Source organism: Schistocerca cancellata, chromosome 10, assembly GCF_023864275.1.
Source record: "Schistocerca cancellata isolate TAMUIC-IGC-003103 chromosome 10, iqSchCanc2.1, whole genome shotgun sequence".
Lineage (NCBI taxonomy): Eukaryota > Metazoa > Arthropoda > Insecta > Orthoptera > Acrididae > Schistocerca > Schistocerca cancellata.
Genome location: NC_064635.1, coordinates 210,455,495 through 210,478,017, shown reverse-complemented (window position 1 = coordinate 210,478,017; position 22,523 = coordinate 210,455,495). Strand labels below are relative to the sequence as shown.

The following is a 22,523-nucleotide window of genomic DNA, read 5'->3' as shown; positions in this document are numbered from 1 at the left end:
TACCTGCTTTCCTCCGGCATTTTGCCCTTTACAATTTTTATTTATTTATTTATCTTTTATGGAGACGTTTCTCGTTTCTCTGAAACTCTCGTGTGCTCTGAGGAAGGCGCCCTTGACGAGTAAGCTGTCTGTAGGTGGAAGTAACAATCAGCTCACAAGGGGTTCAGACCACCGGTTTACTTCATACACTGTCAGTAATGCATTAGGACAACGTAATGCGCAAGTAGAGAGACATTCCACTTATGAGATTTCGCGAAAATGGCGAGAGATGCTTTTACGCGTCCGTGAGGTACCAGTGTGTTACGACTCTGAGACCGAGCTGGCGGCGGTCCTGTGGTTAGTATTCGAGCTCCGACATCCGTGCGTCGCTGCATCGAGTCCCGCTAATCCTTTCTTTTTAATTTATTTTTTTCGATACTAGTCATATTGTTGCGCATACTTCTTTGTGTCTCCTTTCCTTCCTTCTTTTCTTTTCTTTTCTTTTCTTTTCTTTTTATCTCTATAGTTAGTTTAAAACCTTTTTCAACTGCTTCAGTCTTATTCATATTTTTTCGACAACAAACGAGAAATAGAATGATATTTTCACTCTGCAGCGGAGATTGCGCTGATATGAAACTTCCTGGCAGATTAAAACTGTGTGCCGGACCGAGACTCGAGCTCGGGACCTTTGCCTTTCGCAGGCAAGTGCTCTACCAACTGAGCTACCCGAGCACGACTCACGCCCGGTCCTCAGAGCTTTAGTTCTGCCAGTACCTCGTCTCCTACCTTCCAAACTTTACAGAAGCTCTCCTGCGAACCAGGAAGTTTCATATCAGCGCACACTCCGCTGCCTCAGTGAAAATCTCATTCAGTAAACATCCCCTAGGCTGTGGCTAAGCCATGTCTCCGCAATATCCTTTCTTTAAGGAGTGCTAGTACTGCAAGGTTCGCAGGAGAGTTTCTGTAAAGTCTGGAAGGTAGGAGACGAGGTACTCGCAGAAGTAAAGCTGTGAGGACGGGGCGTGAGTCGTGCTGGGTAGCTCAGTTGGTAGAGCACTTGCCCGCAAAAGGCAAAGGTCCCGAGTTCGAGTCTCGGTCCGGCACACAGTTTTAATCTGCCAGGAAGTTTCAAACGAGAAATAGCTTCCCGTGAAGATGCTACTCGTACACCGCCCATTTTCGACACCGGTATTTACGAAAATATTGCGCTACGCACGGTTTTCATCCAAATTTTCGGCACGGTTTGCATCCATGTTGTCAGGAGGAAGAGAAATTTTTCAAAGTGTTACCGAGCTTTGTGTTTCCTTAGAAATCCTGAAGGTTTCTCGTACACTACGAAAACTGCAATAATTCGATGTTGTAGACGTCGTTTTAATGTATGTACTCCTTATCTATGTGAAAACCGTCATGTAATGGCGAAAGCACATCCGACGACGATACCCTCACATCCTGGCCTATACAGTTATTTATACCTTTATTTATCGTGTTTGACGTGGGCTTTCAAATCCTGTCCCTCGTCTTCGAAACCTGCATATCGAAGCGTCCAGGACTAGAGAAGTTATTACTGCATAGCCCAACTGCAGGTATAAGGGATTTGGGAAGTCAGGACAGGCAAACATTTTCATGAAGACGTTATGCGTTTGGTCCTTTACTTTTCTATACTTGGAAACAATATTTGTCGTGATAGCAGAGATTAGCAAACAACCGAATAACACTGGAAATACAGTACCAGTTCGTACGTGTGTCTCGTCATCACATAACGTTTCAGATGTAATATGTATGAAGTAATGTGACTGGCATTGAAAAAAATTTAAAAAAACGTGAGAAGGACTCGATCCAGCGATCCACCTGTTACGGAGCTTGAACGCTGATAAAATGACCGGCTACAGATCGTACTCACACCTCTGACACGTAAAAACATCCCTTGCGATTTTCTCGGAACCGTCTAAGTAGCGCGCCTTACTAGTTGACGTTGTGTTGTCGTAATGCAGCGCTAAAAGTGAAGGCAGTCTGAAGTAAATCCGTGACCTGAACATTAGAGCCTCCTCGTGCCAGAAAGGACAAACGTCTACGGTCTCTAAACTAATCGTACTCTCTCTCTCTCTCTCTCTTGGCCATCTGATGATTGTGGAGAATTATTGAAAATTCTCGACTGTATTCTTTCAAGATAATAAGTTTCCTTGAAAGAGAAAAGCTTCTGTCCACAAACTGACACAGATTTAGACAGGATTGCTCGTGCGAAATTCCGAGTTACGCCTTTTTCTCAGTCGATATTCTGCGAACCGTGGATGAAGGGCAACACGTAGTTTCCCAGTGTTTGACATGTGACACTCTGTGGACACGAAGTCCGATGGTACAGAATAGTTTCTTAGATATGTGAGTGGCTCGCAGGCTTCCGAAGTGACGATAGAACCCCGTACCTCGTTCTCTACGCGAGGTATTCATCGGACACAAAGGTATAGTGAAGAGTGTCCTGCAGAAGTCCGGCAGCCGGGCCCCCCACGCTCTCACACACAGAAACGCCGTGCGAGCCGCTGCCGCCGGCGCTGCACTGCTCGGCAGAGTGCCGCTGTGTGGGCGTGCGGGCGCGGCCCGAGCGGCGCTGCCACTCGGCGTGATGAGCGGCAGCTCGCTCCTAGCAGGCAACTCTGTGAGCCCCTTCAGGTGATCAGTCAGCAGTCATAGTGGTGCTGCTCGACGCAGTCACGTCGATTAAACAGGCAGCCGTAATGTTGTGCAGGTACCTGAAGTGCAGGAGAACACGAGGCCGGCTGTAGGCCGGGACAGTGGTCAGTAGAGATGGGGGATCCGCTCTTGAACTGATTCATAGAGTTGAATCTTTCAAAGGAGTGAACAATCAGTGATTCAGAAAAAAAGAACGGTAGCTCCAAACGTTTCCCACGGCAGAGAGAGAGAGAGAGAGAGAGAGAGAGAGAGAGAAAGAGAGAGAGACGGAGCATATCAGCAGCGCCTCTACTGGTCACAGCACAGTGCACGCCACACAACACAGCCAGCGCCGGCCTCTGCCCTGCTTCTACCTTGGCTGCCTGCATTGTGCAGTGCCCCATTGGATTTTGTGTTTCACATATGCCGTGCCGTCTCTGTGTGTCGTCTGCCGCGTGCAGTGTCTTGCGCAGCTTAACTTCGCATCGCACTCTGTCGGCGATCGTTTCAGTCGCACGTCCTGCCCTCTGGGCAGTTGATGCGAGCAACAGGACAGAGAGCCACCTAGAGGATAACATAGGAACTACTTGCAACAACCTGCTCGCAAGGGAACGGACGATTTGTCTCGGAGCGGGTGAGTTCACCGCTCCCCCCACCCTCGGAACTCGCCCGCTCGACGCTCACCCCACCGTCTCGACTCTAGCCAGAGCATTGAGCAAAGCGACTCAGGTGTCACTCTGGTCTCTGCGGTCTTAGCTCACGCAGTAATACAGCTCGCGGCTCGACCTGCTCGACTCAGCGCCTCTGCATCGGAGTTCGTCTCTATTGGATATTGTTCTTCGTAGTAATACCGCTATGTATATTACATTATTATGTTATGTATACATCATTTGTGTTTATTTTATTTTTATTTGTTTAAACTGATTAGATTAGGTTCCTGATGACTCCTCTTACTATAGGATTTTTATTATGGACACTCGAATTTACGCTTTAATTACGAGCGAACCGATAAACGTATCGCAAAATGTGGTAGACCAATATTTTCCTTGTTTTATTCTGCGTAAGGCTATATGCAGCACTTTCGTTTTACAGTCAAATTTATATTTTTTTTTCTTATTCTGGTACGGATTTTGCGATTTTAGGCGTCTTCGGAAGGAAACGTTCACTTTAAAAATATATGGCTTGCGATGAATTTGTATGAGGTTAATGAAATTTTAATACATTATAGCCAAATATATTGTTAATGTAAATCTCAAGTTACAACATTTTCCGATCACCTTAAAAACCACGATAGTGCAAAATAAATCAATAATTAAAAACTTTGTCATATCGTGGAAATTTCAATAAACAATACAAAATTCTTACTCATTATCTGTGTTACTTCAAAATAGGATCAAATAAGATCAAAATACAGGTATAGTACTGGAATAAACCAAGTTTAAAGGGCAATGTGCCTTCCATTTATTTTCTATTGTAAATGAGTGGTGAGTCATGAAAAAGAGCTAATTCATTTCAGGGAGTGAACAGTTCTGATCCAATCTCTGAAAAGAACAGTTTTGCCCATCTCTAGTCAGCATCCGTCCGTTGGGAGAATCCAAGTACAGTGTTGCTCGTCTACAGGGTGTTTCACAATTCGTGTTACACACTTGTAAAGGTTGTAAAGGGCAGTCAGTAGATCAAGTTTTACATAGGAACGCATGCTCGCAAACGGTTCGTTTCCATGTTACACGGACAACAAGATGTCCAGAATTCACTCCGACATACTGTGATATTACAACAGCTGTTCGATACGACGACTACTGAGTTCCGTGCACACAGTGTATCAGCACAGTAAGTGCGGGTAAACACTGTCCAACATGCGTGGTGTAAGGAAATTTGTGGTAAGTTCCTATGGGACCAAACTGCTGAGGTCACCAGTCCCTAAGCTTACGCACTACTTAATCTAACTTAAGGGGCTCTGGAAAAGCTCAAAATCATGAAAAGTTCAATTTTTACTTTTTTGCGTTTTCTGAATCTGCAGACTATTACCTTTTAATAGATATATAATTTATTCAATTCTGAAGACTACAACTATTTTTAAATTTTTTTTGAAATGTGTTCTACATGGGCGTGACCCACTGTGGCGCTGTGGGATATGTTAATTACCTTGGTGACGGTGATTCTAAAAGTTTCAAAGATGTTCAAGGACTGAAGCCCTATGGTGATGGTTTTGTAGTGCAGAAATTTGAGTGTATTGGACACGTACAGAAGCGAATGGGAACAAGACTTCGGCGACTGAAAGCTTCGTACAAAAAACAAAAACTCAGTGATGGTAAAGGGTTGGATGAGAAAGGGAAGATTAACTGACAGTGTAATTGACAAAATACAGAACTATTATGGAATGGCTATTAGGCAAAATACACTTATAACAAAGGATTGCTAACTGGTGAAGTGTACACTCATAAGCATAGTCTGCCTCATGCAATAATGGAGGGGATAAAACCTATTTTCAGAGAATTAGCAGCACCTGAACTGTTGAAAAAATGTATTCACGGAAAAACTCAAAACCCCAATGAAAGTGTAAATAGTGTTATATGGTCGTGAATCCCCTAGACTGTATTTGTTGGAATAGAAACATTTCACTTTGGTGTGTATGATGCTGTTGCGACTTTCAATGATGGCAACATTGTAAGGTGCAAGGTATTTAGAAATATGGGAATGAAGATAGGTTCTAACATGGTACGAGCGATGCTTGCTTTAGACAAGGAACGCCTTCGGGCTGCAGACAGGGCTGTAAAGAGTCTAGAAATACAAGCAAGAGTAAACAGGAGGAGGAACAAGAGGAAGCTGGAGGAGGAGCTTGCAGAGGATGAAGATAATCCATCCTATGGACCTGGAATGCACTAAAAAGTAATCCAATCTTTGTCGCTCGATTCCCAAAACTTTTATTTTCTCATACTAATTACATGTTTTCTAAGGATCTTCCAAACATATTTGTTTCAAACTTTCAGTAAATGTTACACAGTACCTTCTGCATAACTTAACACAGCCTTTTTCCAAAAAACTGTATATTTTTGAATATATCAATAAAAAATTGCAAAAAAATGTTGTGAATTTTCATTACAATTGAAAAAAAATCATCTTTAATAACTGAACTAAAATTTTGTAAAATCCCTGTGTTAAGTTGTAGCCCATATTCCAATAAATAAACTGTGAAAAGTTCAACTTCCTACCTCAAATACTTTGTGGGGAAAGATGTAATTTATAAGCGTTATTTTAACATTGCAAGTATAGGGCGTTCCGGAGCCCCTTGAGCCAAGGACAACACACACACACACACACACACACCCATGCATGAGGGAGGACTCCAACCTCCGACGGGGGGAGCCGCACGGACTGTGACAAGGCTCCGGAGACCGGCCGGCTACCCCGCGCGGCTCCGTGGTGTACGATTAATCGCTTCTGCCGCAGCCACAATCCGTGCAACCAGACCGTTCTCCCACTGGACAAGGGTCTAGTACAGAAGACTCTTCCCGTGGCCCCACAAGAAAAAGTACAAAGGGGATGTTTCTGCGGGACAACGGGCTTGCCGCAGTGGTAACACCGGTTCCCGTAAGATCACTGTAGATAAGCGCTGTCGGGCTCGGCTAGAACTCAGATGGGTCACCGTCCGTGACTGCCGGGCGCTGTTGGCAAGCGGGGTGCACTCGGCCCTTCGGAGGCCAACTGAGGAGCGGCTCCGGTCGCCAAAACTGACAGCGGCCGAAAAGGGCGGAATGCTGACCACACGCCCTTCCGTGTCCGCATTCGGTGGCGCCTGAGGGTGCAGGATGACAATACGGCCGGTCGGTTGCGTTGGACCTTCGAGGCCGGTTCGGACGGCGTTTTTTCTTGGTTAGGCGGGGGGGGGGGGGGGGGAAGATCTCGGTGGCCAAGCACACGGTTCACCTCGAGCTATCTACCTGTCCCCTAGAACACGTTCAGATGGTTTCGGAGGCAAACTGCAAAATGTACTGCCACGGCACCGTGCTGGAACCACAATTCGTGCCAAATGTCCAGTGACACATCTTCCGAAAACTCCGCCAGCAATATGAAGTATCTGGCACCACCTAGGTGGGGCGGAAGGATGCACGGCCCAATAACACAATCATCGTAGATACCTGCCCAGAGAAGTAGGGGGCCAAGGGAGGAGCATCACCCCACAGGGTGCCCCGAACGTTCCGACGCGATGACGTCATCCAACCTAGGGTCGGCGTCACCCCAAAGTAGGTCACCCCTGACTAGGACGTCCCACTCCAGAGCAAGTTACCCCAGATAATGTCCCTGACGTCACTGCTGACGCAAGTGCCAAACCCCACCTGGCTGGAAGATTGAAATTTGGCGGGAAAATGAAGCGCCCCCCTCCCCCCTGAAAAATGGCGGGAAGTTCAAATTCCAAGAGGATAATGCACCACACCACGGTTATCTCTACTATGCAAAGAAAATCGCGGGAAGATAGCTCACTTAGGCTACTTCTACTAATATAAGTCAGTCGACCGCCACTTCCTCTTACGAGCACGCGCCTAGTTTGAATTTTGGCAGTAAACAAAGGTCACTTGGGGTTTTGCTGCTAAGCTAAGAAAATGGAGCGAAAGAAAAAACGCTTGTACCAAGTCACCTCATCCTATGAACAGGCACCAAGTTTGAATTTTCGCTGTAAACAAACGTCGTTATTCAAGATAACTGCATACATTTTGTTCGCTGTGTGCTCCACGACACACCCACTGCACGATCCCGTTACGTAATCCAGGATCACCCCTGTAGTGAGAGAGAGAGAGAGACACGGTGTAATGCCTTCTCTATCACGCGTCTACAACGCCGCGTGCCGCGCGTGTAGAGCCCGCGGGCGCCACAGAGAGCCTCCTGGAAGTACGCTAGCGAATGTAACTGAACACGTCTGACACCCACATGGCGCATCTAACGTACCAATTGCCTAATTCCAATTCAGTTTTAATGATGTTCCATAAATGAATGTACGATTTCGATATTCAATTATGAAATGAGAATTTTCACATTTTCCCACTAGGAGCGCAGTGTCCATTCCTGAAGCAGCACCCCACATTCCTAGAATGCTCCACTCCTATTGGCCACTGCGTTAGTCAGGTGATTCTACGTCATAGAACCCCAGATGATGGCCTGTAGAGGGAAAATGGCGCGAAAATGTCCCAGTCTGCGCTGGGCTGCCGAGGGGAGTGAGGAAGGAGTGGACTCTATTTGTTTTTGAACATTTTACTTACAGATGGAGTACATCTGTCGCACTGATAATAAACACACGCTCTCACATGCTTGGGGCCATCTCATACAGCTCACAGACCTGCGAACTACTTCTAAATAACGCTCTCCAGACACGCAAACAACTCCTAATTTAACCAAATAATTTCAGTACACACTTGCAGACTACATCCAAATAATGCAGCACAGTGATGTGTAGGCACACTCAGTACTCGTAAACTGTCCACATATCGCATGGCACAGCCTACAGGCTGATAAACATATTTGTGACCGGTTTTCTAGAATGATTCTATGCATGCATGGCCTGTGCTGGGAATTATTGACATTTCCCGTTATCTGCCGTAGCCGTCCGAATGCAGAGGCATGTTGGAGTGTAGGAGTGTTTGTGAGTTAACTTTCCCGTCCTCTAGACGGCTGAATAGCGAACTGATATATAATATGTGTTGGGCGGCTTTTGTAATCAAGTGGAAATTTGAGAAGATGGTGCATTTGCGCTGGATCGTTATTCCCTCCCGTGTAAATTGTTCGGTTGTCTTCTTGCTTCTGCGCATTTCGCGCCTTTATTTATTTGAGAGATGATCGATTGTGGTGTGTGGAAGACACGTGTTCCTGTTCTCTAGACTTGGGAAAGACCTTAGTTGGCTTGTAAGTTATAGGAGTTATTTGGATACCGTTACATGGCCGATTTCCGTATTCGAGAGTGGGAATTTGAGTTTACTTGTTTCTAGTTACTGAGTGGTTTACAGCACGCTGGACCTCACTAAGGTTTGGCGTTTGTATAGAAATGATTTCGAGTCTATATGTTGGGAACTATGTTGCGCTAGCGATCGGTAGGAGGCCGCCTAGTGGCTGATATCGAGAAGTACAGCGAAAATGGTATAATGTTACGGTGAATCATGCGAAAATAGGTATGTTCTTGTAATACCCGAGAATGGAGATGTGTGTAGAAAAGGGATCAGGTTTGGAGCAGAAAGAGTAACGCGTTTGTGCCGAGGGGAAAGGAGCTCGAATTTGTAATATAGCTGCACGGCGCTGAATGTCATGTCTGTAGAAAGAAAGAAATGGCTCACGGTACCTCCTGAGGTCTGGGGAGCATAGTGACATACATAGCCTGTGTGAGTGTAGGCATACGATAGCTTTTTTGGGTGCTGTACAGATATAAAAGGTAATTGCATTGTTTGTGTGAAATCTGTGTATATTGTATTGTAAAGTTACTGCGCCTGACGTTGTGTGAATTGAATTGTAAAGTTAATATGGTTTATGATATGGCATGAGTAGAGAGGATGACTATGTGTCCTATTACAAGAGTACTTCCGTATTTGACGATATTATTAATTATCAGTGCAATATGGCGATCTGTGTAAAATAACCACTGAAAGTCTCGTCTGCAGAAGGAAACTGGAGGTCAGTGCTACGATATCAGCAGGATCAGTAATTCGGCGGGTAAATTCGATAAGAGCGAATTATAATGCTCTGTTCATTCACAGCCTTTGTACTGGGATATATGAGCCTCTCCATAGCAGTGGGAACGTTTGTGTGTGTTGAAAGCAGTGAGGCTATGATGTTAGGAGCGCTGGGAAGAGTGCATTCTGCGTTATTTAAGTAAACAGGTTGTGTCAGGGCAAGAATTTCCGTGCGTACAAGAACTACTGACGGCCTTGGGAGAGCCAGTCCCGACAAAACTCTACCATCTGGTGAGCAAGATGTATGAAGCAGGCGAAATACCCTCAGACTTCAAGAAGAATATAATAATTCCAGTTCCAAAGAAAGCCGGTGTTGACAGATGTGAAAATTACCGAACAATCAGTTTAATAAGCCACAGCTGCAAAATACTAACACGAATTCTTTACAGACGAATGGAAAAACTAGTAGAAGCCGACATCGGGGAAGATCAGTTTGGATTCCTTAGAAATACTGGAACACGTGAGGCAATACTGACCTTACGACTTATCTTAGAAGAAAGATTAAGGAAAGGCAAACCTACGTTTCTAGCATTTGTAGACTTAGAGAAAGCTTTTGACAATGTTGACTGGAATACTCTCTTTCAAATTCTAAACGTGGCAGGGGTAAAATACAGGGAGCGAAAGGCTATTTACAATTTGTACAGAAACCAGATGGCAGTTATAAGAGTCGAGGGACATGAAAGGGAAGCAGTGGTTGGGAAGGGAGTAAGACAGGGTTGTAGCCTCTCCCCGATGTTATTCAATCTGTATATTGAGCAAGCAGTAAAGGAAACAAAAGAAAAATTCGGAGTAGGTATTAATGTCCAGGGAGAAGAAATAAAAACGTTGAGGTTCGCCGATGACATTGTAATTCTGTCAGAGACAGCAAAGGACTTGGAAGAGCAGTTGAACGGAATGGACAGTGTCTTGAAAGGAGGATATAAGATGAACATCAACAAAAGCAAAACGAGGATAATGGAATGTAGTCGAATTAAGTCGGGTGATGTTGAGGGTATTAGATTAGGAAATGAGACACTTAAAGTAGTAAAGGAGTTTTGCTATTTGGGGAGCAAAATAACTGATGATGGTCGAAGTAGAGAGGATATAAAATGTAGACTGGCAATGGCAAGGAAAGCGTTTCTGAAGAAGAGAAATTTGTTAACATCGAGTATAGATTTAAGTGTCAGGAAGTCATTTCTGAAAGTATTTGTATGGAGTGTAGCCATGTATGGAAGCGAAACATGGACGATAAATAGTTTGGACAAGGAGAGAATAGAAGCTTTCGAAATGTGGTGCTACAGAAGAATGCTGAAGATTAGATGGGTAGATCACGTAACTAATGAGGAAGTGTTGAATAGGATTGGGGAGAAGAGAAGTTTGTGGCACAACTTGACCAGAAGAAGGGATCGGTTGGTAGGACATGTTCTGAGGCATCAAGGGATCACCAATTTAGTATTGGAGGGCAGCGTGGAGGGTAAAAATCGTAGGGGGAGACCAAGAGATGAATACACTATGCAGATTCAGAAGGATGTAGGCTGCAGTAGGTACTGGGAGATGAAGAAGCTTGCACAGGATAGAGTAGCATGGAGAGCTGCATCAAACCAGTCTCAGGACTGAAGACCACAACAACAACAATCTGAGACATAAAGAAAGCTAGCATTAACTATTTGTGGGACTCTATACAATTGGGTGTCATTTTTATACAAAGTGATGTGAGGTAAGAATAACATTGTGAACTTTTTGGATGACGAGTCGCCATGCAGACGTTTCGCGGCGAGGCGAGAGCCACGCTATGTAGTTAAGTATGGTTAAACAGGTGTGTCATGTCGTGCTCTGAGCAATGCGTCCTGTGATATTCTGTCATCGTCGGTAAAGACATCTGCTGCTCGGAGGTGTCTCGTGTGAGCACGTCTTGGAATTCTGTGACGTCTGTATGACAGTATCTGAAAACAGATGCGGCTTTCACCTGCGTCAAGTTGAGGCTCGTGGCTGTGACAGCGCGCTCGTGCCAGGACCTGTGTCTAGGTGAACAGGAATCTACCAGGAATCAAGTACGAAAAGGATGTCCACGCCGCATGCTGTGCCTGCGGGGATATCTGCGTGCCAGTTTACGAGTACTGAGTGTGCCTACACATCACTGTGCTGCGTTATTTGGATGTAGTCTGCAAGTGCGTACTGAAATTATTTGGTTAAATTAGGAGTTGTTTGCGTGTCTGGAGAGTAGTTCGCAGGTCTGTGAGCTGTATGAGATGGCTCCAAGCATGTGAGAGCGTGTGTTTATTATCAGTGCGACGAATGTACTCCACCTGTAAATAAAATGTTCAAAAACAAATAGAGTCCACACCTCCCTCACTACCCTCGGCAGCCCAGCGCAGACTGGGACGTTTTCGCGCCGTTTTCCCTCTACAGGCCATCATCTGGGGTTCTACGACGTAGAATCACGTGACTAACGCAGTGGCCAATAGGAGTGCAGCATTCTAGGAGTGTGGGGTGCTGCTTCATGAATGGACACTGCGCTCCTAGTGGGAAAATGTGAAAATTCTCATTTCATAATTGAATATCGAAATCGTACATTCATTTCTGGAACATCATTAAAACTGAATTGGAATTAGGCAATTGGTACGTTACATGCGCCACGTGGGTGTCAGATGTGTTCAGTTACATTCGCTAGCGTACTTCCAGGAGGCTCTCTGTGGCGCCCGCGGGCTCTACACGCGCGGCACGCGGCGTTACAGACGCGTGATAGACAACGCATTACACCGTGTCTCTCTCTCTCTCTCACTACAGGGGTGATCCTGGATTACGTAACGGGATCGTGCAGTGGGTGTGTCGTGGAGCACACAGCGAACAAAATGTATGCAGTTATCTTGAATAACGACGTTTGTTTACGGCGAAAATTCAAACTTGGTGCCTGTTCGTAGGATGAGGTGACTTAGTACAAGCGTCCTTTCTTTCGCTCCATTTTCTTAGCTTAGCAGCAAAACCCCAAGTGACCTTTGTTTACTGCCAAAATTCAAACTTGGCGCGTGCTCGTAAGACGAAGTGGCGGTCGACTGACTCATATTAGTAGAGGTAGCCTAAGTGAGCTATCTTCCCGCGATTTTCTTTGCTTAGTAGAGATAACCGTGGTGTGGTGCATTATCCTCTTGGAATTTGAACTTCCCGCCATTTTTCAGGGGAATCAAGGGCTTGGCACTTTCCCGCTAAAATTCAAGCTTCCTGCCAGGGGGATGTGGCAGGGGGTGTGGCACTTGAGTCACGAGTTACGTCACGGACGTCATCTGAGGTGATCTACTCTGGGGTGGGACGTCCTGGTCTGGGGTGACTGGGGTGGCGCCGGCCTTTTGGGTAACCTACTTTGGGGCGACTTCATCTTGGGGGTGTGTCTGTGTCGCCTAAGGGGGTGTGTCTGTGATGTGACGGCCTCCATCTTGGATAACGGTACTTGGGGTGACCTACTTTGGGGTGACGCCGGGCCTTGGGGTTGGATGTCGTCATCCTGACGGAACTCTCGGTCACCCTGTGGACAGGTGCCCCCCTTGCCCTCTTGCTCAGACTTTGATGCCAAAGGTGCACTGAAATCTTCGTGTACTCGTGACGTGCGTTCAAAAGACCTAACCTGTTGAAATACGCTTCGTCGGTGAATATAATACGCCCTGGAAACAGGAAAATCCACACAACGGTATGAAAACCAAGTAGAGAAATTGTCGCGTGACACAGAATCCACGGGGACTGCGGCGTGTGGCTTCTGAGGCTGATGCAGGTGGAGTTGCTATTCATGCAGAACACGCCAGGCAGACGAGTGAGACACATGAAAGCCGCTTGCAGTGGATCGAGTACTCGTCGATGGGTCCTCTCCAGCTTGGTGAGGTACTTCCTCTCCCAGTACGACAGTACGCCGCCTTCTTGGAACGCCGCTGTCTGCTCTGTCGCTTGTGAATTTCCCACTTGGGCGCAGCCGTTGTTCTACTCTGGCAAACATGAGATGGAGTCACAGGGTTTGGAAAGTACTGCTTCTCGTCCACTACGGCGAGCTCACTGTAGACCAGTGGTTCCCAGCAGGTGGTCCGCGGACCCCCAGGGGTCCGCGAGCTATGCTGTAGGGGTCTGCAAGATGCTATTAGCATAAAAAATATATCAAATATATTGCGTATGATAACAGATTTTTTGTTTTGGCAGCTCAATATTTTTTCAATAATGAATATGTCAATGTTTTTTCTAAGTACCAAAAATAGAAAACCTATAAAAAGACTCTTAATTTGGCTTCTTTATGTACTTGATACTGTGATATGGCAAAGGTACCAATCGTGCTCGATGAGGGGGGTCCTCGAGAAAATTTTGTTGGGAGCCCCTGCTGTAGATTAACAACATGTCGGTGTATTCGGGTGTCGCGGTCGGTTAGTTGATTTGAGGGAGGGGACCAGACAGCGAGGTCATCGGTCCCATCGAATTAGGGAAGGATTGGGAAGGAAATCGGCCGTGCCCTTTCAAAGGAACCATCCGGGGATTTGCCTGAAGCGATCTTGGGAAATCGCGGAAAGCCTAAATCGGGATAGCCGGATTCGGGTTTCGACCGTTGGCTTCTCGAATGTGAGTCCAGTGTGCGTACCACTGCGCCATCTGACTCGGTAAGGTGTCGTGTTGCTGCAGGACTAGTCACCGTGATGTCAAGTGACGCATGACAAGAAAACATCAAAACGAGGTGGATGAAGGCAGAGGACGTCACCTGACATCGCGTTATCGTTCTATTCACGAATGTGGGTTGCCCACTGCGACACGCGAACTGCTTCGAGAGCATCTAGCACGCGATTCAGTAGTTCTTGCTCCCCTTGCAACATAGAAACGTACCGTTTCCGGAAATGCGTTACTGTCTAAAACCTGATGTAGTAAGTTCCATGTATACCCTCTACGAGTATGTAAAATGACTTTTGAAACCCCCTGTATAAAGGAGACTACGTAAAGAACTGATGTGAGACCCGTTCTTGGGTGATTTTTCTGTGTCTGGTATCCCCGCGACGTCGGATGAAAGAAACGCAGGCGTGATACTAGATTTGTTACACGTAGGTTCGATCAACACGCGAGTAATACGGAAATGTTCTGTGAACTCAAACAGAGGTAGAAGGGTTTCCTTCCGTCTGATTTCCTTCCATAGATTCAAAATAGCCTCTTTAACGGAAGCAGAGTGTTGTCATTGCTTTTCTTCTGGCGGAAAATTAGAGCATCGCAGATATTCATGGGCGTTTGCAGAATGTCTACGGAGTAAGGCTCACTCGCGCGTGAAGCCGCCAGTTGGGCCAGAGATTGGTTTTTTGTAAGAGTAATATGGCCTGCCACGCGGCCCACTAGCCTGGGACACTGCGGCCTCAGTGAGCGACGTGCCCGAGTTCCTCCCGTTTCCGTGCCAGCGGAAAGCAGCTACCCTGGTCGAGACCGGAATGAAGCCTCGGAGGCATGGCTTACCTACATCTACATCTCTGCAGTTCACACTTAGGTGCCTGGTAGAGCGTTCATCGAACCATTTTAACACGCTACCCCCTTGCCAGTCGTGTAAACTACGTCCGAGACAGGTGGGGGAAGTCGACAGACGAAACTGAATCGGTAAGTAAATGAAGCAAAAGAGTCTCGTATACAAATTCACTATGCAAATAATATAAAATGCGAGGAGAAAGGCTCGAAACAGGGCGTCGCCTCACAACCTCGGTTGTACAAGTCTGCATTTTGTCTGTTCAGGAAATGTTGCTGCACCTCGTGGATCAGTTCGTCGCCTTTCTGACACACATTGGTTTCTTCTTCAGAGGAAAGAGGAAATTATCGGCGGGTGCCACGATATGAGAATAGGGCGGTAAGGCAAATATTGACAGTGCTAAGAAGCAGTGCATCACGAGCTGGCCCGTCGTGGTCCAGCCAACTCCTCCGTGGACAGTTTCACGCAACGCATCGTCCCACAATCTCGTCATAAGATTTCGACGTACGCTGCTGTGAGGGTTGCCCCTTGTGAGCATAATCTGTTAGCAGTATGACACGCAGGACACAAAACATTCTCTCAGCATCACGTTAGCTGGCTCTCGGTGGGATTTCCACTGCTCGGTTTACACCTGTGCACTAGGGTCGTGTCGATGCACGCAGTACCTAATGGTGGCCAAACAGGTCACGTGGACTGGCCCGACACAGCTGCCGAAAGCGAGTCGCCTCACACTGTACAGGGTGATTCAAAAAGAATACCACAACTTTAAAAATGTGTATTTAATGAAAGAAACATAATATAACCTTCTGTTATACATCATTACAAAGAGTATTTAAAAAGGTTTTTTTTTTTCACAAGTTCAGAGATGTTCAATATGGCCCCCTCCAGAGACTCGAGCAATACCAACCCGATACTCCAACTCGTTCCACACTCTCCGTAGCATATCAGGCGTAACAGTTTGGATAGCTGCTGTTATTTCTCGTTTCAAATCATCAATGGTGGCTGGGAGGGGTGGCCGAAACACCATATCCTTAACATACCCCCATAAGAAAAAATCGCAGGCGGTAAGATCAGGGCTTCTTGGAGGCCAGTGATGAAGTGCTCTGTCTCGGGCTGCCTGGCGGCCGTCCAGAACGTTTCCCTTTGCACAAACACCCATTCTCTGTAAACTGTTTATACCAACGTTTAATACACCACCTATCAGGAGGTTTAACACCATACTTCGTTCGAAATGCACGCTGAACAACTGTCGTCGATTCACTTCTGCCGTACTCAATAACACAAAAAGCTTTCTGTTGAGCGGTCGCCATCTTAGCATCAACTGACGCTGACGCCTAGTCAACAGCGCCTCAAGCGAACGAATGTACAACTAAATGAAACTTTATAGCTCCCTTAATTCGCCGACAGATAGAGCTTAGCTCTGCCTTTTGTCGTTGCAGAGTTTTAAATTCCTGAAGTTGTGGTATTCTTTTTGAATCACCCTGTACACTGTCCTCAGGCAGTGGGTCACGGACAGAGTGGTGTGGTACCCACCCCCACCCCCCACTGCCGCGTAGGACCTCTTCCTGCCCGCCGCAGTACAGCAGCTCGATGTGCCACGGAATCGACAAGTAGTTGCAAGTGCGCTGCCCTACTGTTGAGCCGTCCTGCCTCTACAGCCGTCCGTAAATCCGAAAATGTTGTCGGTCCAGGATGTTGCGCACGAGCTGACCTGTCCGTTATGTCCCGTAAGTGTTCGATGGTACTCGTGTCGGCCGATCTGGATGGCAAAATCACTCGCCATAATTTTCCTGAATATTCATCAGATCAGTCGCGAGCAGTTGTGGCCTGGTGACGTGGCACATCGTCATCCACGTAAACACAGTCCTCACCGTTATGAAGCCACCACCAGCCTGCACTCTGCCTTGTTGACGACATCGGTTCATTGCGTCTTGGGGTCAGCTCTTCGCAGCTAAAATCAGGACTCGTCTGACTAGGCCGCGGTTTTCAAGTCGTCTAGGGTCCAGCCGATGTGGTCATGTTCCCGGGACAGTCCTTGCAGGCGATGACGTGCTGTTAGCAGAGGCATTCGCGTGGCTCTTTTGCTGCCATATCGTTGATCGTACGCCCTACATTCATTTCTGACTTTACTTCACGCAGTGTTGCTTATGTGATATCACTTGTAACACCGTAAGAAACCCGATAACCATAATTAGAATGTCATGATAATTTAAAGTAGGGAACAGTGCTATCCTGAGAGGTACCACAACTTTGACAATAATAAGTTTGGAAGGTAGGAGACGAGGTACTGGCAGAAGTAAAGCTGTGAGTACCGGGCGTGAGTCGTGCTTCGGTAGCTCAGGTGGTAGAGCACTTGCCCGCGAAAGGCAAAGGTCCCAAGTTCGAGTCTCGGTCGGGCACACAGTTTTAATCTGCCAGGAAGTTTCATATCAGCGCACACTCCGCTGCAGAGTGAAATTCTCATTCTGGAATAATATAACACCTTAAAGTTTTGATGAATACCAGTTTCAATAATTACTGAGTATGTCATGATATAAAGGTAAAAAGAAAGAAAGGTCATTTTTAATTAGCTATCAAACATTTCAGTAATAACTGCAAATCATTACGACGAAAATTAAGTCCAAAGTAATATGTCGGTCAGAGATAACATTTATTGTGAAAGAGAGTTGTAAACGCCGCGAAAAACGAAATTCAGTGCGTGACTTGAGAACTTGAACTGAAGAGATATTATGATAGTGTACGACGAGTTAATGAACTTTAATTATTGGAGATATTATTGCTGGACTCAACCTTCATCAAAGTGAACAGTTACAACGAAGAATGGACATAGTATCGAAGACTGCAATACCTGATTAACCTGGAGTAGGAAACATTAATACGACCACACGAAGATAATACAAATACGCTGATTGTATAAGTTGTCGTAATTGTCACGATCCATCGGTTGCGTGTGGTGTGATGATTATAAACTAATTGCTAAGAAGGAACAATAAAATTGTTCGTCAGTAATGGTAATCTCACGTGTTGGCTCCATCATTAAATGAACTGTCTGATAGTTGATGATCAAAATTAATTAACTGTGAACATTTTAACTGAAAGAGTAACTTGATCAACATTGAGCATTGAAAGGAGTGTTTTGCCGAAATAATATCACGACGCACGAAAGCAAGATAGCATTATAGATTATCTCTGGATTTGCGTCGTGCCGTTGTGCAACGATTCTTCCTAGCAACGTAACAACAACTACTCATACTGGACCGCAAATGAATTTTTCCTCGCTTCAGTGGTGTGAAACGAAGCCGGTGATGAATGATTCACTCAATACTGCAATGACTAACTAACCGGGCATAGCAAATCATCATAAAGCCATAACACACAATTAAAATCAGCAGTTCGCATCGCTGAGAAGACTGTGCGGACTCGCAAACGGACTTTCATACATTACGCGAGGAACAAATTTCTTTGAGAGATTTTCAGGTGCTGTTCCACGTTATCCGACGGGGACATCCATTACTGCGCGTCGCGTCTCCATTCCACCGACCGAGCTGTGGCAGTGGCGGCTCAACATCAACAGCGACAACAAAAAAGGGGGGAGGGGACTCTGCAAAAACGCGACTCCTCTCGGTCGTGAACTGAAGACCGTCGGCCACGGTGTTTTCAGTGGTGAGGGATAATGCCTGAGATTCCGTATTCTCGGTACAGTCTTGACACTGTGGATCACGGAACGTTGAATTCGCTAACGATTTCCGAAATGGAATATCCGCTGTGTCTAGCCCCCCTACCGTTCAGCCTTCAAAGTCTGTTGATTGCCGTCGTGCGGCCACGATCACGTCGTAAACCTTTTACACGAATCCCCTGCGTGCAGGTGTCAGCTGCGCCAACGCTCTGCCCTATTGTACGGCACGCACGCGACACTACCGCCATCTGTGTACGTGCGTGTCCCATCCCACGACTTGTGGCAGCTCGTCTCAAACCACGCATTACTTCGTTGTGCCGGCCGCGGTGGTCTCGCGGTTAAGGCGCTGCAGTCCGGAACCGCGCGTCTGCTACGGTCGCAGGTTCGAATCCTGCCTCGGGCATGGATGTGTGTGATGTCCTTAGGTTAGTTAGGTTTAAGTAGTTCTAAGTTCTAGGGGACTGATGACCACACATGTTAAGTCCCATAGTGCTCAGAGCCATTTGAACCATTTACTTCGTTGTAACGAAACCGAGATCTCGATCAGCTGACAAATGCCAGCAACCACTTACAGAGTATTTCGATAATTCATGTGACTTCTGCAATACTATTCAGTTTATCTTAATTGTAATATATTAGGTAAGATTTCTTTACTGCAAAGTTGAAATTTTGAAGGGCGTTTAACTGCACCGAAAGAAATGTGACAAAAAGCTATAATGTGTTCGACAGTTACTGTATAACAAAACACAAACATTTGCTGACACACACACACACACACACACACACACACACACACACACACACACGTTACGAATTGAACGATAAGGGCTTTTACATATCTTTTCATTCTTCTTCTCCGTCATGTCTTGTTGCTCTACAACTCAACGTGAGCCTTGGCGTCTTCAACAAGTTTTCTGCCATTTATCTCGATCGGTTGCCATAGCGCTCCAGTTTTTCAGTCCTTTCCGTACCGAGTCCAACTTCATGAATCAGTCCAGCTTACCTTATCCCGTAAAAATCAGCTGGTCTTCAGATCTAAAACTCAATGAATGGCGAAAATTCTGAGAGAACAGAATATTAATATCTAACTCACTACAAGCGTATCCTCAGTAATCAACGTTTCCTCATACATTACTCTTCTTAGATTAATATTATTTCTATATTTGTACTGCATTAAGCAAAAGTCATAAAACATAAACTTTTATTTCGTGTAAAATGGGGTTATTATGGGTATAAACGGGTATCACCTTTTATAAAAGCGCAATAAATTATGCCAAAGTAATATTTTGTCTCATATTCCTGTGGAAGCGATGAACTGAATGTCTCGCCTCGCAACAGCCACAGGAATTCGCCGAAGAATTCCATTGTGTCGCTTTTGAGAAGAACGACCTGCCACCACGCCGTTTCAAACTACACTCCTGGAAATGGAAAAAAGAACACATTGACACCGGTGTGTCAGACCCACCATACTTGTTCCGGACACTGCGAGAGGGCTGTACAAGCAATGATCACACGCACGGCACAGCGGACACACCAGGAACCGCGGTGTTGGCCGTCGAATGGCGCTAGCTGCGCAGCATTTGTGCACCGCCGCCGTCAGTGTCCGCCAGTTTGCCGTGGCATACGGAGCTCCATCGCAGTCTTTAACACTGGTAGCATGCCGCGACAGCGTGGACGTGAACCGTATGTGCAGTTGACGGACTTTGAGCGAGGGCGTATAGTGGGCATGCGGGAGGCCGGGTGGACGTACCGCCGAATTGCTCAACACGTGGGGCGTGAGGTCTCCACAGTACATCGATGTTGTCGCCAGTGGTCGGCGGAAGGTGCACGTGCCCGTCGACCTGGGACCGGACCGCAGCGACGCACGGATGCACGCCAAGACCGTAGGATCCTACGCAGTGCCGTAGGGGACCGCACCGCCACTTCCCAGCAAATTAGGGACACTGTTGCTCCTGGGGTATCGGCGAGGACCATTCGCAACCGTCTCCATGAAGCTGGGCTACGGTCCCGCACACCGTTAGGCCGTCTTCCGCTCACGCCCCAACATCGTGCAGCCCGCCTCCAGTGGTGTCGCGACAGGCGTGAATGGAGGGACGAATGGAGACGTGTCGTCTTCAGCGATGAGAGTCGCTTCTGCCTTGGTGCCAATGATGGTCGTATGCGTGTTTGGCGCCGTGCAGGTGAGCGCCACAATCAGGACTGCATACGACCGAGGCACACAGGGCCAACACCCGGCATCATGGTGTGGGGAGCGATCTCCTACACTGGCCGTACACCACTGGTGATCGTCGAGGGGACACTGAATAATGCACGGTACATCCAAACCGTCATCGAACCCATCGTTCTATCATTCCTAGACCGGCAAGGGAACTTGCTGTTCCAACAGGACAATGCACGTCCGCATGTATCCCGTGCCACCCAACGTGCTCTAGAGGGTGTAAGTCAACTACCCTGGCCAGCAAGATCTCCGGATCTGTCCCCCATTGAGCATGTTTGGGACTGGATGAAGCGTCGTCTCACGCGGTCTGCACGTCCAGCACGAACGCTGGTCCAACTGAGGCGCCAGGTGGAAATGGCATGGCAAGCCGTTCCACGGGACTACATCCAGCATCTCTACGATCGTCTCCATGGGAGAATAGCAGCCTGCATTGCTGCGAAAGGTGGATATACACTGTACTAGTGCCGACATTGTGCATGCTCTGTTGCCTGTGTCTATGTGCCTGTGGTTCTGTGAGTGTGATCATGTGATGTATCTGACCCCAGGAATGTGTCAATAAAGTTTCCCCTTCCTGGGACAATGAATTCACGGTGTTCTTATTTCAATTTCCAGGAGTGTATTTGTTACGCTTTCACCCGACGAAGTATAAAAACAGTAATCGTCGCATAAGCGTAGATTGGTAATTTCTGACACATTAGGAATACACTAGGTTTACTGTACTAGTCCATGAGTAGCACTAATAAAACTGGTCCGTCAGCCGTTAAAATCAATGTTTGATTTCAGCTGTAAATGACAAAAACCGTAACTGTCAGCTCCATACCGCATAGCGCGTAACGACAAGAAGTCTGCGTTCTGCCCCCTCCCACGTGACTGTGATGATGGTTTCAAATTGAAACATGACTCAACGAAGCTATTAAAGTATAGGGCGACAGTTGCCCTGGCATTGATCATTTACACTACTCTATGCTTGCACACCTGCCTATAGAAGCGAAAGACTTTCTTTTGAACATTTTTAAACAGTACTGGATGAAGAAAGATCCCATATCAACATGGAAGACGCAAGTAATATTCCAATTCTCAAAAGTGGTAAAGATCCAAATGTCGGTACTAATTATAGACCTATTGCCTTGTCGTCGTGTGTTTCAAAAACACTGGAACGAATGGTAAAAAGGAGACTAGAATGGTGGCTTGAAAAAAGTAATTTGTTGCCTCAGAGTCAACACGGCTTCAGAAAAGGCAAAGGGACCATGGATAATCTCTTTTTGCTTAATATGGATATCACGTCAGCCTTTCAAACGAAAGAGACAGTAGTGGCAGCTTTTCTTGACGTTAAGGGTGCATATGATCACGTACCTACCCATATGAACCATGGACCTTGCCGTTGGTGGGGAGGCTTGCGTGCCTCAGCGATACAGATGGCCGTGTCGTAGGTGCAACCACAACGGAGGGGTATCTGTTGAGAGGCCAGACAAACGTGTGGTTCCTGAAGAGGGGCAGCAGCCTTTTCAGTAGTTGCAGGGGCAACAATCTGGATGATTGACTGATCTGGCCTTGCAACACAACCAAAACGGCCTTGCTGTGCTGGTACTGCGAACGGCTGAAAGCAAGGGGAAACTACAGCCGTAATTTTTCCCGAGGGCATGCAGCTTTACTGTATGGTTAAATGATGATGGCGTCCTCTCGGGTAAAATATTCCGGAGGTAAAATAGTCCCCCATTCGGATCTCCGGGCGGGTACTACTCAGGAGGACGTCAGTATCAGGAGAAAGAAAACTGGCGTTCTACGGATCGGAGCGTGGAGTGTCAGATCCCTTAATCGGGCAGGTAGGTT

General features: G+C 46.6%; 1 non-coding gene across 1 annotated transcript; it reads left to right on the top strand.

The window, feature by feature from the left end:
• Positions 1-1,009: 1,009 nt before the first annotated feature.
• Positions 1,010-1,083, top strand: Trnal-caa (transfer RNA leucine (anticodon CAA)). The gene has a single exon. It is a non-coding gene; the product is annotated as a tRNA-Leu (tRNA).
• The last annotated feature ends 21,440 nt before the right edge of the window (positions 1,084-22,523 follow it).